We start from the raw sequence: 23,295 nt of genomic DNA, 5'->3' as shown, positions 1-23,295 counted from the left end.
TCAAGAAACGTTACTGCTGAAAGACACGATGGAAAACATGGGAGACGGTGGTGGGGAACTTGAGTGTAGTCCTACAAAGGCAGATCCCGCACATAAAAGAACTGAAGAAAAATCCCAGTTGGTCATTTTCTAGCTGGGTCAATAAACCCAGGCACAGGAGAGCCACACAGCTCACTGGCTGGAGCTCGCAAACCTGGTTATTGTTCACACATGGCCATTTCCGAGTGCTGTCTGCGCAAGCCAAAACCGAGACACAACCGGGGGCTTTCAGCCAGAAAAATCCCGGCTGCCACTTGGGGAGTTGAAAGCTCCCAGTATAAAGAAATGACACACACCTGAGCAGGTCTGATGTATATTCCTCTCTGCAGAGGGCAGTGGAATACATTCCTGGGCCATTCATCATGCTGCTAAAATTAGATCCTGCTTAGAAGGAATGATATATTACTGATTACATAATAAAGATAGCTATATTTCTCATGAGAAACAGAAGGGAGAGATATATTTAGGCGCAGGGCAAATATACCCTTGATATGAAAAATGGATTCATTAAGTATTTAATCTTTATCCCATTCCTGTGAAATAAATGCACACATACATCACACGTGTTTTAAAGTGACTTGATAATGAATATTGTTACACTTGGGAAAAGCCCTGGCTGTCCGTCGTGTGGGACTCAGAGGGTGCAGGCGGAGGCACGCCCTCCGCGGACTCTGAATATTGTTACACTTGGGAAAAGCCCTGGCTGTCCGTCGTGTGGGACGCAGAGGGTGCAGGCGGAGGCACGCCCTCCGCGGACTCTGAATATTGTTACACTTGGGAAAAGCCCTGGCTGTCCGTCGTGTGGGACGCAGAGGCTGCGGGCAGAGGCACGCCCTCCGCAGACTCTGAGTGGAGGGGCTTGCGCTCTAGCAGCCACGTGAACCTCCACTGAGCACGGAGACGGCGAGCTGTGGATTTCATGGCGATTTCACCGTATTTCGCTGAGGCCCGGCAGGAGGCACTGGGGCTTTCCTAAAGTAGACACGGCGTAGGGTTCTGAGTCACGGGGATGGCCGATGAAAACGCACTGTGTAAGAAGAGCCTGTTACTGGAGGACGGCCTTCCTTCACCCCTCTTCCGAATAAACCTGCTCCCTCTCCATGGCATTCTCCTTTCCTCCAAGGTCCTTGCCATAGAGGGCAACCCTCACATTATGTAAAACCTGTAGCCACAGAGGAGGCATTTCCAGATTACCTTGGCGATGATATTCTGACTTAAAACAAACATGAGTTTAAACAAACACACAGATTTGTAGCACCTCATGTGTCAAGGATCAGTAAAAACAATCTGGGTGAAATGAACAAAATAATTCTAAGAATAATAGCTGTGAATAGTAAATTGATCCAACAAAAGTTTATTTGAAAAAGATCATGGGCAGGAGTAAAGTGCCAACAGGCTATAAGGGATTAAAGGCTCATCACTTGTACGTTTATACTATAGGAAAACATAGATTTTGAAGTCGGATGAGCCTGGGTTCTTGCCCTGGTTCTGACATCTACCAGCCACGTGGTTTTTACACAAGTAGCTGACCCTCTCCTGAGCTCCTCTGCATCTATAATACAAAAATCAAAACCATCTAAGCAAACTGCTCTCTCTCTCCCCCCTTCTCTTCCTTCACTCTCTTCTCTCCTTCCCTCCCTCCCTGATGTCTACTCTGATCTATACATCCCTCCACAGCCCTTCCCCACCCCCAACATACCTGCGCACACGCACACACATTTTATCTTTCATACCAAATTTTTACTGTACCTTCCCACGTGTAGATATGTTTAGATACACAAATACTTGCCATTGTGTTACAATTGCCATAGAATTCAGTCCAGTAACATGCTGTGCAGGCTTGTAGCCTAGGAGCCTGAGGCTGCACCATAGAGCCAAAGTTCTCACAACAAAATCACCAAATGACACATTTCTCAGAACAAATCCCTGTCTTTAGGTGACACATGACTGCAAAAGATGGGAAAACTTTTTTTTTTTTAGAACACCATTTTAGTCTACTGATCATACACACAAGTTATCTAGAACCTGCAAGAGGCCCGAACAGAGGCATTTGCCCCAGCCCAATGTCTGCATGCCCTCCACAAGACAGCAAGTATATTTGCCCCAGCCCAATGTCTGCATGCCCTCCACAAGACAGCAAGTATATTTGCCCCAGCCCAATGTCTGCATGCCCTCCACAAGACAGTAAGTATGTTTGCCCCAGCCCAATGTCTGCATGCCCTCCACAAGACAGTAAGTATATTTGCCCCAGCCCAATGTCTGCATGCCCTCCACAAGACAGTAAGTATATTTTAAGCCTTTAGATTACTTTACACTAATGAGGTTCTTTAATTAATTAATTTTACGGCAGATAACAGCAACTTAACAATGAAAAATACTAGTTTACCAATATTTTTAAAGCATTTTATTCTCACCAAACCCTGGGACTCTAGGCTTCTTAACAAAGAGTGTTACATGCTAAAAAGCAAATGCAAGAGTACCAGGATGCACCACTGGCGGCTTCTGGGAGAAGGTGCCCCTTGATCTCAGGTTTGAATGAGGAGAAGGTGGCAGTTGTGGCCTCTTTGGGGAGAGAGATTTCCAGGCAAAAGGAATCTGCAAGAAAGTTCCATGGAAGATTGTCTCTTGATGAGCAATGAGGAAAGGGCAGAGTGAGGATGATGCTCACAGCAGTTCCTTAACCAAAATGTTGACGACCCGACCACCTGAAGGGCAACACGTGAACACCATGACATACATGGGGAATAGGAGCTGCGTGTAGTTTTAAAGCACCATAAACAAGCACAGCTGGTATTACAGACAGTATTCTGGGGACAATCTAGGCTCTTTAGCATAATGTTTATGAAACACAGAGACTGGCATGGCCCTCGTCAGTTTTCCCTAGGAGTCATACAAAGTAATCTTTTATTAATCTTATTTTAAATTTGTTACCATTGTACATGATCTCAGAAGACCAAGTAGAAAACATACTATATAAATCAAAAGCATAAATGAATATGAAAGAGAAAACAATTACATGCCCAAATAAAAATTTCTGCCTATTCTGTTACACTAAGAAAGCATTTTGTAAATGTAAATATTGTACACAAATGTTAAATAAATATATTAATGAAATCTTCCTCTGGGTTTTTTTTTTTTTTTTTTTTTTTTTTTTTAAATAAGAACCTCAGTAAGGCAAAGAACTATAATTTCACATTTAAGAGTTCTCTCAGGCCCACATTTCCAGATCCAAGTTACAGCAGGGAAGCCATGATCTTGGCAGAGACAATGAGGGTGATGGTTGGGGGCCACAACTAGGTTCAAGTCCCTACATTGCCATTTTATAGCTATGTGACCTTGGAGAAGGCTCATGATCTATTCAAGCTCTTAATTCAAAATGTGTAAAATGTAATGATTCTTTCCATTTCCAGTTGTTGTTTTGGAACAAAATGAGATTATTTAGAGGATGGAGCACAGTGGCTGCGACACCGTGTTCACTGGTACCATCATGCTCTAGCTCATTAGCAGGCACGGATCAGGATCACATACTCATATGCCTTGAAATGCACCAGGCAGGCTCAGGATAAACAGGTGACTGGCATGGCTGATGCCCTTACCTTGGAAGATCTGGACTGGACAACAGCCCCTGTATCTTTCTCAATCAATCCCCTCTGACAGTTCCGAATCTAGGAGGGATGGGATTAGCCCATTGCCAGCTGGCTCTCTGCAAATTAAGTCTAGCCAGCTTGGCTTCTGATTCTTTATTAAGGAATTTGATAATAATCTTAAAAGTGATTTCTGGAGTGAATTCTTCCTGAAACAAATTGTCACCTGGAAACATATAAAGGATAACACTGTCTCACACAAACAGGAAGCCGACTATACAGTAATTACTTTGGAGAACTGTAAAGATTAATGTTATTCATGATAGAGAAAGAGATTCCACTTTAGGCAGATTTTCTATGTGGCTACAGGGTATCAATATTTTCCCTCTTTTGTTCCATTCAAAACACAGACACTGAGTGCATTCATTAGAATCAGTAGGATTTACTCCACGTAACAACTTGGAATAAACTGAGATGCAAAGGACACAGTCAGTACCTCATCTGCTGGTGAGGCTGCACCTGCTAGCGTTTCACTGCTGTCTGTCCGGAGAGCCCTCTGCTCAGCAGCTTCGGACCCTCCGTGGAGAGGCTGGCTGACACAAGCACAGTCACTTCACTAGGAAAACCACAGCTTCCTCTGCACAACCAGGGTCCTGGAAGACGGTCTTTTAACCAAACAGTGTGGATGTTGCCTTATTGACGTCATGAAAGATTTGGCGTATCAGTATGGCAAACTTTGTTCCCTGTTGGACCAAAAAGAGATATAAGGCTTAATTAAAAAACAGCCTGCCTCTCTTAGTCGCTGCAACCAATTACTAAATGATCTTATTAACACAAATTCTTAAGGGTCTAGCATGTGTGCAAACATCCTTAATAGTCAGTATAATTAGATTCTGTACAACAAACAGGCTGCCTAGTTTCATGAAGAAAAAAAATAATAAGCCCAGAGTGAAGACGGGTTCAAGTCTGAAGTCAAATACTGTAGCTGCACAACCTTGGACACAGTCATCTCACTTCTCAGAATGCATTTACTCATCTATAAAATGGGAATGATACTATTTACTTCAGTTCCTCACAGACTGTGGTGGAGTTAACAGTGTGTGGAAGTGCTATGAAACTGTAAGAGAAACTGCCGTGTAAATGGTATTGTTATTACCAGTTTTTATAAGAATTACTGTAACACCATATCCTTAGACCATATCAGCAAGCTGACACCTGACAAATGAGAACTCATTACTGAGCCATATCCCATTGTCTCTGGTTCTTTTCATCCTCAGCTGATAGGGTGGACCTATGTTCCCCTGTTAGCATAAATCCTTGGTAGAGGGCATTTCTCTAAAAGTGGGAAGGATTTCTAGCCCCCATCCCATCCCATCCCATCCCATCCCATCCCATCCCATCCCATCCCATCCCATCCCATCCCATCTCTTCCCACATACTCTTATACCCAAACAAATGTCACTCACAATTCCTAAAGCAAGAAAGGGAAACAGAGGAAGATGTAAACAGCTCTGTTTTAGGTTTCTCCACTATGTCAAAGTTCTTTATAGATCCAAATAAATGGCCACAGCCTCAACTCCTGAAATCTCTGTGTAACAATAACTATTTGCTATTTGTTGAGCACTTACTATCCATGACATATGTTTTTGATGTGGACTCTCTTATTTAACTCTCATGACAAACACATGAAATACTGTTACTACTCCGAATTGAATGACTAGAAAATTGAGACTTGGAGGGTCACTCAACTTTCCTGAGGTTACACAGCTGGTAAGTGTCAGATACAGGACAAGAGCTCATGTCTGCAGAGCTCCCAAGTGCATGCTTTGACCACTACGCTATCAAATTTTCCCTGAACTGTTCTACTGTTACTGTTAGTTCCATCTAGAACCTACCCCAGGGAATTAGTTTCAAATTATATACTAACAAATATTTATTGAGTGCTTACTGTCTGCCAGGTACTGCTCTAGGGAGAGGGTGATCATTAGCTATGGATGAATCCAGTCCCTTAATCCTACAGAGCTTCCAGATAAGGCTAAAGAATAAACTACAGCTTTCTCTTTAAGGTATGTTATAGTGCTTTGCATTAGGGAAAAAATCTCTTAGATTAAAATACAAACTCATGAGGACTTTCTTTATTGTTTATAAAAAGATTCACCTTAAGAGCCCTTTATTTTCATTCACTCAATCAGTAAAACGACAAATACTTGTTAGGTGCCTATCAGGATTCAGATAATGTGCTAGCCAATATCTAAAAGTAATATTTCATCTATAAACCCTTTGTTTACTAACAGCTATTTCAGAAATACTAGAGAACATCTAATGTTAATATATGTTAATTCTCAATGAATCATCTTGATGGGAAAAGAAGATGGTTGTGATAAAAGGTATATATATACATATATACAGATAGACATCTATATATATATACCTTTTAGCTCAAGAATTTTAGACTCTTCCCACTTTAAACTTTTACAAAGGTCTTGCCTTCTTATTTTGTTCTGTAGAAGAAATATTTATAAGCAGTACAATAGCTAAGAATTAGGATGTAAAAAAAAAAGAGGTAAAGGGAAAAGTAAAAAGCAGCATAGATAATCCAGAAGCTAAGTAAACTCTTGAATAATATCAATATTTATATGTGTTTTCCATGGTTTCTAAGCTCCCAGATCAAATCCAGCTTTACTTTGTCTGAATGGTGATACCATTTTGTACCATAAAACTTATTTTCAGATTTGTGGGGATTTCTCTTTGGAAGAGAAGGAAACAGCCTTGCCATTAAATTATGTGTTTACTGTATTTGTCCCTTATTCCTGTATTTGTAAACAAAACAATTTTGGGCACATAACAGGCACTAAATATGTACTTGCTGATTAATAAATTAAGATTCTTGGAGAGGTAACAGTACTACATGAAGGACAGCAGAGACCAAAAGCAAAGAAATCACCTAAAAGCCATTATCTTCCCATTTGTTGAAGGCAGTTAGTATATAGTAGCTAAGAAGCCAAGTCTATCACTTTCTATTTCTGTATCTTTAGACAAATTACTTAATCTTTCTGTGCCAGTTTATCCTCATCTATAAAAACAAGGATAATGAGAGTGTCTATACTGTACCACTGTTATGAGAATTAAATTAGGTAATACATAGCAGCATTTACAACATTGGCACATAAGTATTTAATAAATGTAGCTATTATTATTTGTGTTTCTTCTATTTTTGTTAATGCAAAATTCATTAAAATGAGAAAATAAGATATAATAAATTAATTTCAAAAATAATATAAAATTTAGCCCTGGCCAGTTTGGTTTAGCAGTTAGAGTGTTGGCCCGCAGTCTAGAGAGACGCAGGTTCAGTTCCCGCTAAGGGCACGTACCTCAGTTGCAGTTTGTCCCTAGCTCTGGTTGGGTTGTGTGGGTGACAGCCACTCTATGTGTCCTTTCATGTCGATGTTTCTCTCTCTCTCTCTCTCTCTCTCTCTCTCTCTCTCTCTCTTCCTCTCTCCCCCTCCCGCTCTATCTGAACAAAAAATGGAAAAATATCCTCGGTTAAGGATAAAAAATAAAACAAAATAAAAAATAATATAAAATTTAGCCCTTATCACCACTTGTTAGTTTTTTTTTTTTAACCACTTAAGCTTAATTTAAATAATGAAATTCAAACTTGAGTTCCAGGTGAAGATGGCAGATTGCACATATGCATCTACTTCCAGTCCTAAGATGGCAGGAAACAATCTTTTAAGAGGATAATCCCATAAGGATTTGGAGAATTACAAGGAGACAATAACAACAAAATGTCTTCAGTCAGACCATCACTTATTTAACTGGATTTATAACAGTTCTGGCACTGGTTACTGCTTAGAAGGAAAGGATGAGATGTGGAAGGAAAAACACAACTCAGCATCCAAGAGATATGGGAGGAAACAAAAATATCCAACCTATGTGTAATTGGCATCCCAGAAAGAAAAGATAAGGAGAAATAAAACAGAGAATTTTCAAAAATGAAATGGCAGATACCACACAACAGTTCCAAGATACTCAAAGAACATCAAGTACAATAAATGTTCCCCTCCCAAAAGGACTCTCATACCACAGGTATATCATGTTCACACTGCTGAAAACCAGAGGCAAAGAGAAAATTATGAAGACAGTGAAAAGAGACACATTCCATATAGAGGAATAATGATTAACAATAAGAATTGCAATAGACTTCCCATGGACATTATGCAAGACAGAAGATAATGAGATGTTATCTCTATTGCTGAATAATAACAAAAACCTGTCAAGTCAGAATCCCATACCCAGCAAAAATATCCCTCAAAAGGAAGTAGAAATAAAGACTTTCCTGAATCAAAACCCAAAAACAAATCTGAGTAATTTCATTACCAGTAGATCCACACTATAAGTATTGTTAAAAAAAAAAAAAAAAAAATCTTCAGGCAGAAGGAATGTAACAGTAGACAGAAATTTGAATCTACACAAAGAAATGATGAGCAGTGGACAGCAATAATGAAAGATAAAGTTTAAAATTCATGTTTTATTCCTTTCAATTGTTTTGAAAGATAACTATCTAAAGCAAAATAGGAGTATTGTATATTTATAGCGTATGTAAGAGTAAATATGTAGCAACAATAGAAAAAGAATGGGAGGGAGAAATAGGGGATATATTATTGTCCTTATACTACATATGGAACAGAGTATTATTTAAAGTTTCAAAAGAGGTATACATGATAATTCAAAAGTGGAAATAACATTAAATCATAAAATATTTTCAATCAAAAGGGAGAAAAAAAGAAAGCACAAATGGAACAAATAGAAAACAGTTGGTTAGGTGGTAGATTTTAATTCAACCATATCAATAATCATAGTAAATATAAACCTCACTAAATCAAACATAGATTGTTACATTAGATAAAAAGTACGACCCAACTATATGCAACCTACAGAAATACCACTTTAAATATAAAAACATAGATTGGTTAAAAATAAAAGGATGAAAAAAGACATGCCATGCAGCCACTACTTAAAAGAAAGCTGAAATAGCTTTATTAAAATTAAAGTTGACTTCAGACAAGAAATATTACCAGTGATAAAGAGGGTTATTACATAATGAAAAGGGATTCAATTTCCCAAGAAGACAAAAACATTAATGATTTTATGCCTATAAATTCAACAGCTTACAGCAAATGGACAAATGCCTTGAAAAGCACATCTTACCAAAATTATACAGGAAGAAATAGAAAAATTCAAATACCTTTATATATTTTTTCCAAAATTGAATTCATAATTAAAAACCTCTCAACAACAACAACAAAAACAAAAACCCAGGCACAGATGGATTTATTCATAAATTCTACCCAAGTTTTAAGGAAAAAACTAGAACCAGCATTACATAAAATCTCTGAAAAAACAGAAGGAAATACTTTTTAAGTTGTTTTATGAGGCCAGCATAACTCTGATACCAAAACTTGACAAAGACATTACAAGAAAAAAAAATTATTGACCAATATCCAGCATGAATAAATATAAAGGCCTCAATATGATGTTAAAACACTAAATTCAGTATTATATGAAATGGATAAATGTTATTTATAAATGGAGCTAATGCCAGGATTGCAAGATGGGTTTCACATTATAAAATCAATAGTTATAATGCATCACACATTAACAGTATCAGAGAAAACACTAATATCTCAATTGATGCAAAAACATTTTAAAAAATATTTCACACTCATCATAAAAAAAATTCTGAAAAAACGAGGAAGAGGAATTTCATCAACCTCATAATGAGCATATACAAAAAATCAACAGTTTAATGTCATTGTTAATGGTGAAATATTAAATGCTTCTGAGTCCAGGAGAAAGATGTTCACTTTACCCACATCTATTCAACTATATACCTGAGGTCCTAGCTAGTACAACAATGTAAAAAATAATATGATTTACAAATTAAAAATAAAAAAGCAAAACTGCCTTTTTTGCAGATGACATGATTTTATATATAAAACATCTTAAGAAATATTAGCCCTCCCGCCCCCGCCAATAACTACCAGAACTGAAAAGTGAAGTTAGCAAAGTCACGTGTAGCAGTGTCAGTGTACAAAATTTAACTACATTTCTGTTTTTACCAACAAACAATTAGAAAATAAAATTAAAGAGGAATTCACTCAGAAAAAAACATAAATTACTCAAAAATAAACTTAAAAGGGATTTATAAAATTTAATTTCTGAAAACTATTACATATTGCAGGAAGACAGTAAATAAAAACTTAAAACATATAACATGCTTATGGATTAGAAAAACTAATATTGCTAAAGTATCAATTCTCCCTAAATTGCTCTATAGAATCAGTGTAATCCTAATAAAAATTCCAGGAGGCTTTTAGTAAAAATTAACAAGCTGATTGTAAAATGTATATAAAAATACAAAAGATGAATTGTCAAAATAACCTGAAAATGTTGAACTTGCACTACCTGCTCTGAAGCCTTACTTTAAAACCACAATAAGACACTATTATTTGCATAAAGACAGACAAACAAGTCGATGAAATAAAGCACTGAAATTGATCCAGTATATATGGTCAATTGATTTTGAACAAAGGTGCCCTCATGTGCGCACACACTCTCTCTCTTACACACAATGGGGAAAGCAAAGTTTTTGCAACAAATGATGCTCGAACAATTGGAAATCCATATTTTAAAAACAGAAAGAAAACCTTGATGTCTACCTCACACCATACACAAAAATTTTATTGAAATAGAAGGACCTTAACATGAAATCAGAAACTATAAAGCTTCAATGTTTTCTCTAAGAAAACAGGAGAGTATCGATAGGATCTTGAGGTTGTCAAGGACTTCTGACAGGATACAGAAAAAGCACTAATCATAAAAATCATAAACTGGACATAATTAAAGTTAAGATTTTCTGCTTATCAATTGATGCCATTAAGAAAATGAGAAGACAAGCCACAGGCGGGGAGAAATACTTGCAAAGCCTATTCCTGACAAAGAACTTGTTATCTAGAACAGACAAGAACTATAAATCAATAATAAAAAGACAAGTTATAGCCTCAAACTGGAAACAACTGGAATGACTTGAATTTATAAACCAATGGTGGTATACTCATACAATGAAATACTGCTTGGGAGTTACAAGAAGTAAATCTCTGCATGACTCTCAAAGAATCATCTTGAGCCAAAGAAACCAGACCCAAGCGTACCGGCTGTATAATGCCATATAGAGCAGGTAAGTCTAATCTACAATGATAGACTATGATGAGAGAAAGAAGTGATTGTCCCCTGGAGAGGGACAGGCTGCAAAGGTGGACGAGGGAACTTTCTGGGGTGATGAAATGTTCCACAGTTTGATTGGTGTACAGTTACATGAGTGTATTCACTTGTTAAAACCCATCAAACGTACATTTAAAATAAGTGCATTTCAATGTATATAATTTATGCCTTGATTTTTAAAGAAGAGTACTTTGAAAATTCCCTTAATGGTAAGTGAAAAGAGCAAGTCACAACATGATTCCACCTATACAACATTCAAGAACAGGCAAAGCAAATAACCTATTTCTCACTGTGAAATTATTTTCTAAAGATTCTGCCATGAGAGCTGCAAGCGGTTGCCTCTGGGGAGCCTACTATTTTTCCCACACAATTAGGGACTATTTGACACTTTAAAATCCAGGCATATATAACTTCCGTAAACATAAAGACCATAAAAAAATTCATACCCATTTGCAGGTCACCGGTGTTAGCTTCAATAGAGAATTGCTGACATTCATTTCAAATAGAAAATTATTTCTGGTGGGTGAATCTGGCAGAAACTTCAGGCGGTTAAGTCCAGGAGACCGAGTCCATTTGCTGTTGGTTGTATCTGGGCCACCTTGTTACTAGTCAAGCATAAAAGACAGTGGGGGGACTCACATCAAGTGTGACAGGGCACTGGAAAGTGTGCATTAAATTAGAGTAAGAGAGTAGAACTGTGACAGGAAGCCAATCTGTACTCCCTAATTACAAAGTCTCACTTTCACCAAAATGACACAAACGTTAAGTCAGATTAAATACTGTCTAATTAACCAGCGTACACAAGACTTGAAGACCAGTGACTGGGTACTATTCAGTCAAATAAATGAAAACACAAGGACTTGCAATTCTCGGCCAGCCCAGAGCTGCCATCTCAGCCAGCTGCGACAAGGTTAGGCCATTTTGTTTTCACACATCTCTCCTTTCAGGGCTCTGCTTGTAATATTTACAGAAAAAGGCAATGCTGGTAAACAGTTTCACACAATGAGGTGTGAGAGTTGATAGGGTCCTTATTCAAGCTCTGAACTCCCCTGATGAGCTGCCAAAAGTTGTTATGAATGGCCCAGCTGACAAGGTGATGACTGATAAAGGAAAAACAAACAGCTCGGGTAATTCATGAAAACACACAGCGCCAAGACAACTCCGAGTGGCGAGTGACAGTTAAGATAATGGAATTTTGGAAGCTTTTCTTAAGGAGCCTTCTCTATACAATTATTTTGTTAATAGGTTCTCCTTTAACATAGCTGGATCTTCAACTTTTTCCACCGAATAATATTTATTGTGATCGCTGGCAGAGAGGTGCTGCTGGCCTTGGACTTTTATACAATGGTCAGTTTTTCATATAATTTCCTCTTCCCAAGGCCGGATGAATTTTAGTTGAGGCCTGTGCCTGCCATTTAAAGAAATAAAATATCCTATTTCCATGTCTATAACTAGAAACATTTCGAAGCTTTCCTCCTCCATTTCTTTCATTCATCTGCTGCAAATCTTTGATTAGAAAATAAATATTGGTTTATGCACTCAGCTGCTAATATTTTAAAGGGGAACAATTTAAATGTGGTTGAAGTCAATTTCCAATTCAGAAAACCTATTTTGGGTTCATTTTCTTAAATCAGGCATGACCAAGCAAGAAAGTATCAATTTGTCAATGCCTTGCCTTTGCATGCAATGGTTTATCATGAAGTTCAATTGTGGTTTCTGTGACAATGGCCTATTTCTCAATTAATGTTTTAGAAAGCAGAAATAGAAAAGGCATATACAAAGCATGTGTCTATGCACACAAAAGTACTATCAGACCATGCATCCAGAGGAGGAAAGAGGAAGAAGAGCTCGAGCAAAGAGGAAATATCCATGAGCTGTGTATGTTAGATCCCAGCCACCCTGGAGTCTGAGGACAGGCAGTGTGTTAGGAATGCAGAGCTGAGTCCTGCTGCCCCAGCCCCAGTGGACTCGGAATTTGCATTCTAACAAGATCCCCAGGTGACTCGGATGCACATCAGGGTTTTGAGGAGCTCTATAATTTTGATGACTGAGTTTTTCTTAATTGTTTAAGTTTTATAGCTGTAAAAACTGACAAATCTGGTGATCCATGTTTAAGAAAAAATGTAAAACTATATCATACATTATTTAAAGCTACCTCAAGGTATTTTAATGTCTTCATTCAGATTTCTTGTTTCGTCTTCTGAAGAAGTCAAGAGTATCCTCGAGCTCACCAAGACTTCTAGGGAGGACACCCCTCCTGGAATCGCTTTCCTTTCACCCCAAATATTAACAGACTTACCCAGCACATTTTTGAGTGGTTGGCACAGTGATAGAGAATGAATTTTAAAAATTCAGTCACTGTAGTGGACCATATGACTTCTATAACAGTAACAAAGACATTTTTAAAATCCTCTTTTGGCCGGCCAGTGTGGCTCAGTGGTTGAGCGTTGACCCATGCACCAAGAGGTCGCAGGTTTGATTCCTGGTCAGGGCACATGCCCAGGTTGTGGGCCCAATCCCCAGTGGGGACATGTAGGAAGCAGCCAGTCGATATTCTCGCTCATAGATGTTTCTATCTCTCTCTCCCTCTCCCTTCCTGTCTCTCTAAAATCAATTTTAAAAAATAAAATAAAATCCTCTTTTGATTGTGATCTCAACTGTCCCACTGCTACCACATGGAGTAGATTATCTCCCAGGAGAGATAAGAGAAGCAGTGGGAAAGGCCTAGACTGCAGAGGCAGCCTTCATCCTATCCCCACCCCTGTCCCAAATCAGCAAAAATCCACCACTGGATGCACATTCCTTTAGGTTTTATGGTTGTTAATATTTACAGAGTTTTCTTTAGACTTGAAGGGATCTTGAGATCTAGTCAAACTCTCAACAAATTTCCTGGCTGTTGATAAATTTAAATGCACGTAAATTCAAAACCATAACAGGGTCCAAAATGCTATAAAGACAAAAGACAAAGGGCAATGTCTACCTTGAAGTGTTGCTGCAAGGATGAAATAAGAATGCATGTGAAGGGCCTAATGCATAGTAGACACTCAAGAAATGGTGTTTGATTATGTTCACTGAAAACAACAACTCACTAATTGTTGGGCCAATAGAGAGGCCTGTTAAGTCATGAGGACACTGGGTCTTCAGCGAGTGAAGCATTGCAGTGGTGTGAGCTAGTATGCCCATCAACATGTCTGTTTATCATAAGGAGAAACCTTGGCACTGGGGTATGACAGTTAGGGTGTCATGGGGCAGTGGGAACCTGCTCAGAAAGGCCTGGTCACCACTCAGTCCCATCCCAGTGAGATACCTGGACAGAGGTACTATATTATAACACTTTCCTGGTCTTATACCCGAAGCCAACACACCCCAACAGATTCCAACCATCATCCACATAAACAATAAACTCAATGTTTTTACAGCACATCCCTCTAATTTGTTTTGCTATGATATGTATAATTACCACAGGATAAAATTGCCTTTAGTTTGATAAAATATGTTCAATTTGTATATACTTTGAGAGTTAGATGATGTATTTTTAAATGTGATGTAATTAATTTTTAACTCCTGGGGTGAAGGGAAGAATGATTACATGCAACCCTGGAAGAGGTAACAGAATCAACTGCATTACCTCACGTTTTCTGGTCTCCTGGCTGCGTTCTCCACATCGCCTTATGCATGGAGCCTGTAACCATGGTGCTCACCCATTCCACCATCCAATCACATTATTCAAGTTGAGCTGAGTGGGGCACTGTGCCCAGCACTCTACAGTGGCAGCTATGCACTAACTTCTAGAAGCTGATGCTTTAAGAAACTTATTACCCACCACTGAACAGCATACATTTTTTTTCAGTGACTGCAATGGACTCAAAACATAAAACTCTTAAATTAATTTTATATCTTCCCTCTAGAATCTCATTAATGACAAAAATACTCCTTTTTAAGAGTTCTATATTTTCAGTTATGGCTTTCTAATAGGAATAATTTGTGATACAAAAATATAACTTTACATGTGTCTTTATCAAAATAATCTAAGTAAATTAGGTAATTTATTTCTATTATTTTCTCTAATAAAAAAGCAACATTGTTGATCAAATATACATATTCTCCAGTAGCCTACCTAACCTAAGGACAGACAAAGCATTTGTAATATTCCTTAATTCATTTGCCTTCAGTTTGTTTTTTGTTTTTTTAAAAAGAGGGCAGGAATGCAGACTGGTGCAGCCACTATGGAAAACAATATGGTGTTTCCTCAAAAAATTAAAAATTGAACTGCCATTTGACCCAGTGATCCCACTTCTAGGAATATACCCTAAGAAGCCTGAAACACCAATCAGAAAGAATATATGAACCCCTATAGCAGCACTATTTACAATAGCTAAGATCTGGAAACAGCCCAAGTGTCCATCAGTAGATGAGTGGATAAAAATGCTGTGGTACATATACACAATGAAGTACTATGCAGCTGTAATAACGAAAGATCTCTTATCCTTTGAGATGACATGGAGGGACCTGGAGACTATTATGCTAAGTGAAATAAGCCAGTCAGAATATCACCTAGTCTCACTTATTTGTGGAATATAAAGAACAAAATAAGCTGATGAACAAAATAGACCCAGAGACATAGAAGAAGGGTTCAGACTGACAAACCTTAGAGGAGGAGGGCTAGGGGGAAGAAAAGAGATAAACCAAAGAACTTATATAAATATAAGCATAACCAATAGACATAGACAACAATGCCATGGGGGGGGGGGGAGCAGAATTGGGAGGTGGGTGTCAATAGGCGGGGAGGGGGCACCTGTAACAAAAATAAATAAATTTAAATAAAAAAGAGGGCAGGAACCCAAAAGCCTTTGTTTGGAAAGATAAGCCATCTTACACCAATTGACAAGGGTTCTCCTGGGCCTCATTCTACAACATTCCACTGGCCCAGTTTAGGACTCTGCATAACAGAGTGATTGCAGAGCCATTTTGCATGTGGGGGTGGGGGGGCATTTGAAAACTGGTTTTTAGGGAATAAATATCAACTCTTATGGTCTTTCAGGACTCCCCAGAAAGCTGCTGCTACAAAAGCTCAGCATGTCACCTAACTGGAAACCCTGCTGGTATGCCCGACATGCATTGAAAGTAGGTAGTGTCGCTCTGGTACTCAGCGCTACGTAACATTTATGACACACAGCAATGAATCAGACCACTTCTGACATATTACACCAGCCTCTGACATATTGCCAATGTAAAATGACATAACCCCTGAATATGATAATAATATTTAAAGTATGATAACCTACAGATCCGAATAACCAGCATATAATAACAATTTCAAATGTTGAAATGGAATGATAGAAGTCACTTTGTCACATTATGAAAATGCAACCTTCTCAGAATAATACAATAGCTATTGACAAATATTTAAAACCTGCCATGTACAGACATTATTATGAAGACTTTATATAGATTATCTCACATTTTCCTCACAAAAGCCCTCTCAGGTAGGTACTATTACTATCCCCGTTTTATAGATCAGAAGACCAGGGGGAGAGAGGTGCAGCAATGTGCTGAGGGTACACAGTGATAAGGGGCAGAAGCTCCACTGACCATCTTGATACATGCACTTCCTTTGAAGAGAATCTAGCAATGTCAATGGGCCTTTTTAAACTTCATAAGCTAAGTGATACCTCTGGTACACACAGCATGGAAATAGTGTGCTAGATTTGCTACCTGAGGGTCACCAGGCAAACGACTCAGCTTCTGTGAACCCATGTCTTTAGCTCTAAAATGGAGATAATGATGATATCTTTAGTTCAAAAACTGTGAAGCTTCAATAGTTATGGGCTGACTTGTGTCCGTCACCCCAAATTTTTGTGCTGAAGCCCTAATCCCCAGTGCTTTAGAGTGTGATTACATATGGTGGTTAGGCTTTTAAAGTAACATAATGGTGCCACCAAAGAATAGGTTTGTAGCTCCCACATTTGCATTGAAGGCTCCACAATCTCTAGGCACTGTGTAACTCCCGAAGATTGCTGTTATTATGGAGTAGGCTAGGTCAGGGGTGTGTGGTTCATGAGCTATTCCCTGGAATGTGACAAGGGACATATCAATCTCATAACACCCAAACTCTGCTTCAACACTGATGATCAGAGCTCACACTTTGGTGAGTCAGTGTGGATGCGGCAGCCAGTGAGGCCCTTCCCCTCGGTGGCCCCACTAGAGAAAGCCATTCCTAATGATTGACAATCAGCATTTGCATCCAAATTGCCAAGCCTAGTTGTCTAAAGAAAGGTGCTAAGAAGTTAAGAATCTGGGTTAAAGCCCCAAATGGGCCAATTAGCTTCACGCAGAGAAACCTGCAGCTCAGCTCCACCCACAGTCCTCCCAAGGGTTAGAAAGGAGAGAGAGACAGAAGTAGGAGTAACAGAGACTGACTCAGTCCAGCTCAGCACACTGTGGAACAACTCCAAGAACAGTGCCACTGAGAGGCTCCCCCCGTCCTCCCCCAAATAATCATAACCAAGCCCTGGTCAAGACTCACTCTGCATCCCTCTAGAGGGATAACAGGAGGATCTTCACTGTTCTAAGTTAGCCATTTCCTCCTGAACATGAGTCCCCACAGCATCCAGCACAGTTCCTTACACACAGTGCTGTGCAATAAATATCTGTTGACTGACTACATTTTGAAATAAACATCAGTCTATTACTGTTCATTTAATCTAATGAGTTATGCTAACATCTCTATTAAATCGGTTGGAGTAGGTTGGCTCATGTAATGATGTATTTATGGTACAGTGCTAAAAATTCTGTCAAAAGTTTGAAAATTTAAAAAAAATCAATTATTATATTACTTTAAATTTTCACTCAACATATAAAGTAGAACAAAATAATGATTATGTTGGTTTATTTTCAATATAGAAAACTATCTAGAAGGCATTAAAGAACTCTTTGGGCTCTGAGAAAGTCCAACAGGCAAAAGAAATAAAATCAACAATTTGACAGGCTAGACACCATTAGGACTCCCCAGACTGGGGGGTGTCCAGCTAGTTTAATCTCTTCCAGCCTCATTCACGCTTTCCAGCTGTGCACAGTGAGGGCATATACTGACTCATTCCGTCTGCCTGCTGCACGCAGTGCCCCTTGGGCTGGCTTTGCTGCCACCAGTGGAACTCCTGCACTGTGGAAGACACTCCAAGTGACTGCTTTTGTCTTAAGAAATGCAGAAGTGAGCTTTTATATGTAACAAGGATTCTCTTAACTGATTCAGCATACTTCGCACATTTGATCTGGGAAGCTTCCCAAATGAAATTACATTGAGTTATGCTTTAAAAACTGTTGCTGCTAGGAGAATGCAAGCTCTCGTGCAAATATCAGGCTTCTAGCACCTTGTACGAAGATACCCTTCCAATTCCTCTGCACCTCTGTTTCCTGTATGGCTCTGAAACCCAGACAGCAGAGATGGAAAGTGAATTCTGGCAGCCTAAGTAGTGACCCTCTCCCACGTTTCCTCCCCTCTGCACCCCGACAAAATGCTTTTTGAAGTCAGAAGGAGCTCCCTAGGAGGTGAGGGCTGACTTTGGCAGCCAGCGAGCAGTAATGTTCAGCTACTTAACACTGGGCCACATGTGGCAGCTACAAAAACATCACTGGGATGTGAAATCTACTACTTACTTCTCGGTATTTCCCTTGCCCTCAAACCTTTTCAAACCTAAGGAACTATGGGAGCAGATGAACTTGGGGGGAGGGTGGGGAAATGTCTTGTGATTTTAGCCCATAATTTGTATTGTATAATAAATCTTGAAACCATGTTCTGCTGTTTTTATTCCACATTGTCCCATGAGTCCACAATCTCGGGCTGCAAGAGTGTTGCATTGAACTCAAAGCCCAGTGGCACAGGGGAATTAGAAAGCTGGCCACTAAAATATTAGGTGTTTTACATTAATTGTAAGTCAGAGGAAATATATGTCAGAAGAGGCCTCCAGGTGTCTTTCCCAGGCTTGGCACTGGACTTACTGAAGTCACTCCTGAGTAGAGCTTCCTTTAATGTGTGGATGAAGGTCTGTGTGTATTTGCCCAAGACAATCTGGGGCCAGTTCTCTTGTTCCTCTTTGCCCTGGTGAGCTGCAGATTCAAGTCCTGCTGTTTTATGTGAGGAATCAACTATAAAATGATTGGTGGCTGCAAATGTCAGGCATATGTTTTCTCCCCAATGCCAACAGTTGGGCCAGACAGATGACCTGTATGACCTTTGCTTCCTCTGAGATGTCAAGACGCTAGCCAGTGATTCTGTGATGCTGAACATGGAGGAAGGAACACCACAGGACACAGCAGAGTGTGGCTATCCCAGCAGAAGCCTTGACATCAGACAGACCCGGTACAAGTCCTACTTTACTCATTCATGAATCCCATGAACTCATCTTCTCTGAGCCTCAGTTTCCTCACTTGTAAAAACAGGAATCATAGGGATAATGTACCTCCTTATGGGAATTAAATGAGATCATGCATGTTATACATGTAGCATGGTGCCTGACACATAGTAAATGTTCAATAAATGCGAGCTCTCCTTATTAACATTATTAACTTTCAACCCCAGGGCACTGATCTACACACTTTTCTCCAAAAGGGACAGAGCTTAAGTCATCACAGCTGGAACACAGATGTGGGGGGGGGGGGGGAAGCAAACGGAATCTGTCTCTCCACATGGATTCCAATTTCACTCCTTCATAAAGCAGTATGAATCCGGCACATTACAAGGTAATATAGGTGTTTCTGATGGCAGCTTCCTCCAGGCCAGACAGAAGGAAAACGTCAACTTCCTCCAGTCTAGAACAATCTAGCCCTGCTTTGATTAGCTTTATTCACTCAACAAAGATCTATCAAGTAGGTATTAGACTTTGAGAAAAGGGTGGTAAAAGACAGAGCTTGCAGTCTGGAGAGGGGCAGAGGTGGTACCCAACAGAGAAATGGAGGACCAGGAGGGGCTCTCGGGAGCTGAGAGTTAGGCTGAGACCTGGAGGAAGGGACCAGAGTTGCAGGCAAACAGTACATAAGGACTAGAAATAGGAAAGGGAACTAGGAAGATCAGGAAAAGTCAATCAGCCACAGCAAACATCTGGGGATAGCTGGTGAGTCACCCATGGTCAGGGACACCTCCTTTCAGAAACGTGCACACGGAGATCATTCTCTTGCCTGTCCACAAAACTCTGAGAATATAAGCACCCAGCAACATTCAGAACCTTCTTAGCTATTTGCTAGTTTAATTAAGACATTGTCTGTAATGAAACTGACTTCAAACAGACCCAAATCATAAGAGGTCTCAGAACTTTGCACAACTGGAAAATTACCAGTGGGGTACCATTCCCCTGCATCAACTCAGACAAGTAAGAGAGCTGGTGGGGTGGGGGTGGAGGGTGGCTTCCACACGCCCTTTTCCCTGCTTTCTCCACAGCTAGCTCCTTGCCTTGGAATTCAAGTCATTAACAGGTACAGAAAGTCTAAGTTGTACATTAATTACAGTTAGGCAACTGAGAAATTTGAACTAGACTTTTCCCTGCACATCTCCACTCTTCTCCCATTCCTCATCCAAAACCTCTTCCTCTGAGACGCTTCAGCGGCAATAATTTCATGGCCCTGATGACAAATAAGGAAGACCCAGAGTGGGCGATGGGTAATATCTGACAGCCATTGAATAGTATACCTGGAGAACAGTGGCCTCTCAGCGGGACTGGGACTAGGCGAGGTACCGAGAATGCAAAATTCCGGAAGGCACTCACTGTCCAGTCCTGTAAGACCCGCCGACACCACGAGCCAGTGCCTGCTGGTCCCTCTGGGCCCCTCGGCTCACGCTGGGAGTGGCCTGCCGGGTAGATCCCACTCTCACCCACAGCTACAGGGGGTCGTCGCTGCACTGTTTGCCATGGAGAACTGCTCACAAACAGAAGGAGAAGTGTATCTGGGGAAGGCTCACTGCTTGAGGGCTGGAGCGGAGGGAAAGAGGCAAGACGAGTGTGAAACAACACAGCCTCTTCTAAAAATGGGACGTAAAGAAATCCGAAGGCCGCTGGGCTGAGGCAAACCAGGAAGGAGAGCCACACCGAGGCCAAGGTTTCGACTGTAACCAAGGAAACAAAGAGTCATTTCATACCAATTAAAGGTAAATCCACCAGGAAGATCCAACAAAACCAAACCTTCACTCCATGAAAAAACAAAGCATCAAACATATAAACAAAGGTTTTTTTCTTTTCTTTTTATCCTCACCTGAGGACATTTTTGCATTTAGCTTCAGACAGAGCAGGAGGGAGAGAAGGGGAGAGAGAGAGAAATATCGATGTGAGAGAGACACATTGAGTGCCTGCCTCCCGCATGACCCCAACCTGGGCCAGGGACAAACTGCAACTGAGGTACGTGCCCTTAGTAGGAACCGAACCCAGGTCTCTCCGGTCCACAGGTCGATGCTTCAACCGCTGAGCCAAACCGGCCAGGGCTAAATGCATTTTTGAAAATATAAGAGAACTGAAAACCACAGCTCCCAGAGACTGACAGGTAAGGTATATAAAAATAAGAATGTAGAGTATTGGAAAACACAATTAGCAAGCTTGACTTACTAACCAGACTTAAGATACTTTTCATAAGGAGGGGTTACACTTTCCTTTTAAAGATACATGGAATGTTTACAAAAATTAGCAGTGACTACAAAGGAAATCTCAACATATTACCCAACATGGAAATCATACAGGTTCCATTCATTAGCTATATATAAAACAAACAAACAAGAAATGTAAACTGAGGCAAATGTTCATCTGAAAAAGCAAATGCGTGAGAACTTAAAATTTGTTTTGGAAAAATAAAGAAGACTTAACAGATATCAAAACATACTATAAAAATGTCTGTAGTCGTAGTTGTACAGAGGACCTCCTTTCCCCCCACCAAGAAAACACCCATAACTGTTTAGTTGTAACCTGTCGGGACTGGACCTGGACAATGGGGGTCTAGAGAGGACAGCAGAAAATGGAGCAGTTTTACTTTTCACCTTTGTACTAGTTTTCTATTGCTGCTGTAATAAATTGCCACAAACTTGGCAGTTTAAACAACACAAAATTATTATCTTACAGTTCTGAAGGTCAGAAGTTCAAACTGGGTCTTACTGGGCAAAAATCAGGGTGTCAGCAGGGCTTCGTTCCTTCTGGGGCCACAGGGGAGAATCTGTTTCTTGCCTTGTCTGTGACAGGTGGTGACCCGCGGTCCTTGGCTCCTGCCTCCATTACTCAGCTGTAAAGCCAGCAGACAACAATGCTCAGTTGATTCTTTCCCATGTGCGCCGCTCTGGCTCTTTGGCCTCCCTCTTGCGCATTTAACTCTTGTGACTACACTGGGCTTACCTGGATAATCCGGGGAATCTCCTGATTTTAAGGTCAACTGATTAATGACTTTAATTCCACCTGCAACCCAAATTTCCCTGTGCCAAGTCATGGAACATTCACAGGTTCTGGGAATTAGGATGTGGCCATCTTTGCTTACTACAACTCTATGTAGCTCTAAATTGTTAGCATACATTGTATTACTTTTTATAATTTGAGTTTAAGTGTATTTGGTAGATCTGTTTCATTTTAAAGATTTAAACTTACATTTATGCTATAATGCTAACACTTGTGACGTTGCAGGATTGAACAAACGGAATATTCTAAAGAACTGGCATATGTAGGTGGAATATCTCATCAGACAAAGATTCTATTTCAAACCATGGAGACAAAAAATGGACAATTTACAAAATGAACCTGTGAGTGTTACTGAAAAATAAAAGGTTTGACCTTTTCCTCACACCACACACACACATTATCCCACATGGGTTAAAGATGAAAACTTTAAAAAAATTAAATAGTCAGAAAACAGACGTTTTATATTGGGGTGGTGAAAGGCTTCATTATACTTAAATCAATAATGTAAAATTTGGTAATATTAAAACAAAAGAAAGTAAAAAGGTAAGCAACAGAAAAAATATTGGATAAAGTAGAACAAAGAGTCAGTAGAGATCTTTTGTAATATGATCAGAAGACAACACTAAAAAAATGAGCAAAAAATATAAACAGTCCATTTCTCAGAAGAAATGTAGCAGCAGTAAATATATAAAACCACATTCAAACTGACTAAAAAGGAAAAGCAAATTGCAAGAAAAAGACAAGGTTTCTCTGCAGGCACACTGTATTGGTTAGGAATGCAGCCTCTGGTGCGCCAGCCAGACATCCTGGGTTCAAAGCCAGGCTCTGTCCATTACTGGCACGTGGCCTTAGGCAAGTGACTTAACCTCTCTATGCCTCAGCTTCCCTATATGTAAAATAGGGATTATCATACATTTTAACTCTTCAGTGCAAGATGTAATGAGTAAATACATGTAGAGGACTTTGAC

The 23,295-nt window shown here is 39.7% G+C and overlaps 2 long non-coding RNA genes across 2 annotated transcripts in view; both read right to left on the bottom strand.

Annotated features, from left to right (window-relative positions):
- Nucleotides 1-2,467: 2,467 nt before the first annotated feature.
- LOC118639163 lies at nucleotides 2,468-11,497 on the bottom strand. The gene is made up of 3 exons (XR_004961154.1): nucleotides 11,354-11,497; nucleotides 4,120-4,366; nucleotides 2,468-2,634 (listed from the first exon to the last, which is right to left on the bottom strand). It is a non-coding gene; the product is annotated as an uncharacterized LOC118639163 (long non-coding RNA).
- A 10,545-nt stretch (nucleotides 11,498-22,042) lies between these two features.
- LOC118639160 overlaps nucleotides 22,043-23,295 on the bottom strand; it is a 23,367-nt gene continuing 22,114 nt past the window's right edge. The window contains exon 4 of the long non-coding RNA XR_004961152.1: nucleotides 22,043-22,160. This is a non-coding gene — a long non-coding RNA (uncharacterized LOC118639160). The remainder of the gene's footprint in view (nucleotides 22,161-23,295) is intronic.

This window comes from Molossus molossus, unplaced genomic scaffold (assembly GCF_014108415.1).
Source record: "Molossus molossus isolate mMolMol1 unplaced genomic scaffold, mMolMol1.p scaffold_m16_p_21, whole genome shotgun sequence".
Taxonomy (NCBI): Eukaryota; Metazoa; Chordata; class Mammalia; order Chiroptera; family Molossidae; genus Molossus; species Molossus molossus.
Note: the sequence above shows the minus strand (reverse complement) of the source record. Positions and strands in the feature narration are given on the sequence as shown.